We start from the raw sequence: 6,179 nt of genomic DNA, 5'->3' as shown, positions 1-6,179 counted from the left end.
ACGTTCACCGATACTAAGCGGAGTTGCCAGGCTGTGGACCCTAATAGAGCTAGGGCGCCATTAAGTCCCAGACGGCAAGGAGCCTGCGGCCGTGCCACTCTCCGTTCTCCATTCGCCCAAATCCCTACTAGCGTTTTCCCAACACTTCCCACCAGATGTTTACAAAGTGTTGACACCCAGCTTCCTCGCCCTCCCTAATTCCTTCGCACCGCCCAGCCTGTTCCAACAACCTCCGAACACCCCGCCCATCTGGCATTCCGTGGCCACCTTGCCCTACTCGCCCTTTGCTGCTTGGGACCTGGCGCCCCGCCCACTCCAGCCCTCACGTGAGCCTCCCGAACCTCACAAGATCCATTGCCCCGCCCCTTCTGTCACGTGCTCCCAACCATTTTCCCCTCCCCATTTACAGTACCTGCCCCGCCTCCGCTTATCACGTGGTTACCCCCCCCCCCCCGCCGCCTCTTAAGCCTCTCGCCACACCTTCTCACGTCCCTCCGCCCCGCCCTCCCGGGAGACCACCAGCCCCTCTCATCACGTGGCCAAATGTCCCGCCCCCTGCTTGTGCCTGCCCCACCCCCGCGCCGGCGCGCTCCGACGTGCCCTGGAACTTACCCTCCCTCAGAGACCAGCCTGCGGGGACGCCCGGTTGTAGTTGCGGCCGAGTGAGCGCTCTTCAGGCGGTCTCTCAGTCGCTCGGCCACAGCGTTGGATGAGAAGGGAGCTGCCCGTCGCGAGGTCTGCGACCCTTGGTAAAGAGGCCGGGCGCGGGTTCCCGCGGAAAGCACAAAGGCGCTCGGGGGCGCGGGCTATGCCCGCCGAAGGCTGCGCCGGGGAGGGCGGCGGCCGCTTGGCCTGCGGGGCGAGCTGGTTTACTTGACCGGGGTCTCAGCCTGGGCTCCCCGGCTTCCTGCCTTGGGGGAGCGGGCTCCGGGGAGTGGCCGGAGGTCCGGCCCGCCCTCCGCATCTGCTGCTGGTGGGCACACCTGCTATCTGGGCCGCGTCGGGGACCGTGGATGTGCACGGCGCGCTCTCCCCGGCCCTGATGAGCTGCCCCCGGTTCTGCTGAGAGGTATCTCTTCCGAGCCCTTGAATCACAGACAACAGACCCTGCTGCCAACGCGCTGCTTGCCTGCCTCCGGTCTGGAGCGCTTGTTTTGTCTTTCCGGAAAGGCTGCCCTTGACACGTTGTGTCTTAAGTTATTGCAGACCCTCGCAGACTGAATGGCCACAAGGTGGTCATTAGGGAGAAAGGCACGCCCTTCAGTTTCTGAGGCGGGTGCAGTTTCCCCCTCCTCCTTTTTTTTTTTTTTTTTTTTTTTTTTTGCCTACAGCAGCGTTTTAAAATGCTTTGCAAAGGCGAACGCAAATTTTCTAGTATATTGACACTGGTTACAAGGTTGGTCTGTGTGGTTCATGTTGACATGCGGAAGTAGATTTTATAGCCCATTTAGGCACACATTCCTAAGGGAGGTACACTGGAAGAAGGGTCATTAACAAGGAGTCACCCAGGTTCTGGTTCAGATTTTGCTGTCCGACTTACGGAGGTGAAACCTTGGGAAACTTCGAATGTTGCAGTGAGAAATTGTTCAGAGTATCTAGCCGGTAGCAGTGCCTCTTTTGTACTTAAACGCTGAGAAAGCCTGGAGGTAGCCTGGAGGTGTTTATTTGCTTACGTTCGGTTTTGCTTACCTGATCTCTAAGAGGTGTATGGTAGAATGGATCATCTTTGTGGTTCTCCATTGCTCCGTGTCTGGCTACAAGTGCACTGTTTTCTATTTTAAGGTAACATTGAAAACCTTTCAGAACAGTTTTGGAACCCAAAACAGTACCTAAGATGGGTTCGTGAAGGTGTGATTTAAGCCATACCACCGAAGTTTAGGCCAACAGGGCACACATAACTTTACATCTTTCTGGGGAGTTTTTCTGTCCGGGAAACAAAGTATAATTCATATTCTCCTTCTCCCCCCTTTCCTCTCCCTTTCCTCATCTGTGTGTGTGTAATTCCTAGTATTTGTTGACTATCTCCTGTTCTTTATCAACCACAGGGGTTGGAGATTGCTCATTGAGTCATGATATGACTTGTGTAGATTATTTGTGCTTATACAATTGTCAATACTTACATTTTTTAATTATACTATTCCATTTGTGAGGCATAGATGAAATATGTAAATGCTGCAGAACAGCTTATTAGTTGTAATCATTTGGCTTTTTTGTTAGAAAATATTTATTCAATGCTTTTTAAAAAATGGCTTAATTTAAAAATGAGCTTTAGTAATTTAAATATGAGTTTTAGTAATTTAATTCCTAAAAGTGCAAATGACATTACTGGGAATAAGGGTAATAAGTTTATTTATTTACTTTTTTAAAAAAATTGAGATAGGGCCTCACTTATGTAGGTAGGTCTGGCAGGCCTAAGACCCACTAAGTAGATCAGACTGGCCTTCAATTGACAGAGATTTCCCTTTCCCCTGAGTACTGGGATTCAAGGTGTATACTACCATGCCCATCTACAAATAATACTTTTTTTTTTTTTTTTTTGGTTTTTCGAGACAGGGTTTCTCTGTGTAGCTCTCGCTGTCCTGAAACTCACTCTGTAGACCAGGCTGGCCTTGAACTCAGAAATTTGCCTGCCTCTGCCTCCCAAGTGCTGCAAATAATACTTTTAAATTAACTAAAATGTGATAGTGGTCTGTAATATTATTTATCCGAGAAAATGGACATTGAAATTTTGTAATAAAAGAGAAAAGTGAAATTAAACTTTTATTCCACTTTGTATTTAACAGTTTTAGTCTTATTTGGGAGTGTGTGTTACTAGAAACTAAACCCAGGGCCTTGGCATGTTGGGTGAGTGTTTTCTAGTAAAACCAAGAACCTAATAAACATTAGTTATAATTGTAAATATGTTTTTGTTTTCTGTAGCATAAATCAGATATGGAAGTGAATCTTTATAACAAAGGGATTCATTGCACTTAAAGTTACTTTCAGTTGAGGACCCCAATATTGGGCTACCATTTTTGTGACTGCACTTTTACTTGGTTAGTTGGTCTAATTATACCAGAACCATGTAGTTCAGCTATTGCCTTGTTGCTTTCATAGAGCTAGTGACTGTCCCGTGGTTCTGGTTTGTAGGTGACTTATATTTGAACAGAGCCAACAAATGCTGATGTTTCATCTGGGAGCTCTTTGCTCCTTTTATAATCTATGGCTTTTCTAATCCTTAAGCACATGGGATCACCTGCCCTTCTAATAAGCCCTTGGGTCATATGTATTGTATCCAGACCACTGACAACTGTAGTACCATAGACATGTACTACCTACCACCTACCATGTGGTCTTAATTTGTAGTACTTATGTTACAAAAAAACAAGTGAGCAAATTACATAACATAAATAACCTGGTATATTAAAATATTTTAGTGTAAAGCCGGGCGAGGTGGTGCACGCCTTTAATTCCAGTACTCGGGAGGCAGAGGGCAAGCGGATTTCTGAGTTCGAGGCCAGCCTGGTCTACAAAGTGAGTTCCAGGACAGCCAGGGCTACACAGAGAAACCCTGTCTCGAAAAACCAAGACAACAACAACAACAAAATTTAGTGTATAATTAACATAGAATTCTCATTGTTTTGATTAGCTTTTTGATAGATTGTGTAGCTTATACTTAGAGCAGTTACTTTATTCTACCCACGTTTCATATTTTTTGTAGTAGTGGCTGTTGTGTTATGCTTTATATTGTTGGTTAGTCTGAACTCTTTTTTTTTTTTTTTTGAGGCAGGGTCTCATTATGTAGCTCTGATTGGAACTCTTGTAGACTAGGGTGCAGTCCCCTGCCTGTGGAGTGCCCAACTGGTTAGTCTGAACTCTAAGGATGCTGTTCTTAGTGCGTTTGCAGATTTAACGCAACATAATGTGATTGTGAAGTGTAATATTTTGGGACTTTAGTTTCATACTGTCATTAAAATTTCTAAAACTGGGACACAGTACTTCATGGCTTAAAAAAGCTCTCTAGTATATGATTATGGAATGCCTGTGGCATTCTGGATGAGATCCTAGATCAGAAAGGTCAGTGTCGGGGCAGTAGGGAAGAACTAAGAAAATCTGAATGCAGAATGGACATTTTTATGCATCAGTTGATTTTGATACTGATTTATTGTCTAAGAAAAGTGTGCCAAGTATAACATTTCATGAGGCAAATAGAGTCCCAGGGCACATAGGAACCCTTCTGCACTATTTTTGTAGTAATTCTATAAGTCTTTTTTGAGTCAAGGTTTTATGTAGCCCAGGCTGACCTTGAATTTGATAAGTAGTTGAGGATGACTTTGAATTTAGGATACTCTTGCCACCACCTCCCAAGTGCTGGGATTATAGATGTTTGCCACTGCACAGAGTTGAAACTATGCTGGGATTGGAACTCAGAGCCTCTTGTATGCTGGCCAGCTACTGGACCTAGGCTATATCCCAGCCCTAATTCTACAAGTCTTAAGCTCTTCCAAAAATAAGTATGCTAAAAAAAATGAGATGATCCTTCCCAGATGATTCCATCGCTCCACATATGAGAATCAGTGCTCCGGGTCACCAGTGATTTGTCCTCTGCAGGTTGAATGGCAGAATAGAATCTGGTATTGAGTATTGTTGCAGAGGAAAGGCTTACTGTTTTAGTCCCTGTACATTTAACTCTCCCAACTGTAACAGGACTATGGCTTTGTTATCAGCTTGGAGAGGTGTGTTGCTTTCTCTTAGATCACACAGCTGATGAAGCAGGAACTAGTTTTAGTGTAGTATTTTTTTCTATTCGCAACTTTTGCTTTCTAGAGTAAATGGTGGTTAATATGAATACTGTGTATCATGTTTTGATTTACAAAGGTCATTTCTCTTTCCTCTTTCACGGGGATCTTTTGAAGTTTGTATTGTTTCTCTCTTTTTTAACCAGTAAGATACCCAAGGAGCTGAAATGGCACAGAGACCTTAGGTCTCTGACACTGAGTTCTGTGCTTTTTCTCTTCTCTCACACAGAATTTAGAATATTGTAAGGTGTTAGAGTGTTATCTTTGAAAATTGGACAAGAAGTACTTGTATTTTGTTATATATCATTAAATTAGATAAGAAGTACTTGTATTTTGTTATATATCATTATGTTTTTAAGTTTCACTTTTACTAAGGTATGGTATATATATTAGTCAGAGTCCCAGTTTTACTGCTGTGAACAGACACTATGACCAAGGCAAGTCTTATAAAGAACAACATTGAATTAGGGCTGGCTTACAGGTTCAGAGGTTCAGTCCATTGTCATCAAGGTGGGAGCTTGGCAGTATCCGGGCAGGCATGGCGCAGGCAGAGCTGAGAGTTCTATGTCTTCATCCAAAGGCTGCTAGTGGAAGACTGACTTCCAGGCAACTTGCATGAAGGTCTTAAGCTCACGACCACAGTGACACACCTACTCTAACCAGGTCACACCTATTCCAACAAGGCCACACCTCCAAATGGTGCCACTCCCTGGTCCAAGAATATACAAACCAGGACAGTATATGTACACTAACCTGTATCCTTTTCTATAGACCAAGTCACAAATGGAAAGGAATAATTTTAACACTGAAACTCAATGTACTTTAAGTCACTTTTGGTTGAGGATCTATTGGGCTGTCATCTTTCTCACTTAACTTTTCTTTGGTCAGCCGGTCTAATTGTGCTAGAACCTAGTGATTGAGCCATTACCTTGTTGTTTTCATAGAGCTGATTGATTGCTGTTTCAGTTTATAGTTGATTTGCTTTAGAGTTGAACTGCTAAATACTGAGCTCTGGAAGGCCCCTGTGCCTTGTTGGTAATTGCTTCTCCAGATTAACCACCTGTACTTTTAGTCAACTCCAGGTTTATGTATAATGGTCCTCTGCCCCAATTTAAACTTGCTTCTATTGAGGTATACTATACATGGATTAGAAATATACTAATGCTTAAAATGAATGAATTCATACGAGTAATTGCATATAACAACACAGATGTACTTCAGAAGCATTATTCTAAATGATATACAGGAAACACAGAAGGCTGTCTCATCCCCTATGATTTGTTTTTCCTATCATAACTTTTGCATCCTTTGGCAAGCAGTGACTAATGGAATACTCTTTATTGCACTTTTTATATTGGTAGATACATTAGTACACATTTTATCTTTCTCATCTCTCAAAAA

The 6,179-nt window shown here is 43.7% G+C and overlaps 1 protein-coding gene across 5 annotated transcripts in view; it reads left to right on the top strand.

The window, feature by feature from the left end:
- Positions 1-588: 588 nt before the first annotated feature.
- Arhgap12 (Rho GTPase activating protein 12) overlaps positions 589-6,179 on the top strand; it is a 113,456-nt gene continuing 107,865 nt past the window's right edge. For 4 of the 5 annotated variants that reach the window (XM_085833513.1, XM_085833512.1, XM_021150666.3 and 1 more), the window contains exon 1: positions 589-749. The gene's annotated coding sequence lies outside the window, so the exon portion shown is untranslated. The remainder of the gene's footprint in view (positions 750-6,179) is intronic. The other variant, XM_085833511.1, reaches the window with a different exon arrangement.

This window comes from Mus caroli, unplaced genomic scaffold (assembly GCF_978045245.1).
Source record: "Mus caroli unplaced genomic scaffold, Mus_caroli_1 scaffold_19, whole genome shotgun sequence".
NCBI lineage: Eukaryota > Metazoa > Chordata > Mammalia > Rodentia > Muridae > Mus > Mus caroli.
This window is presented reverse-complemented; position numbering and strand designations above follow the sequence as displayed.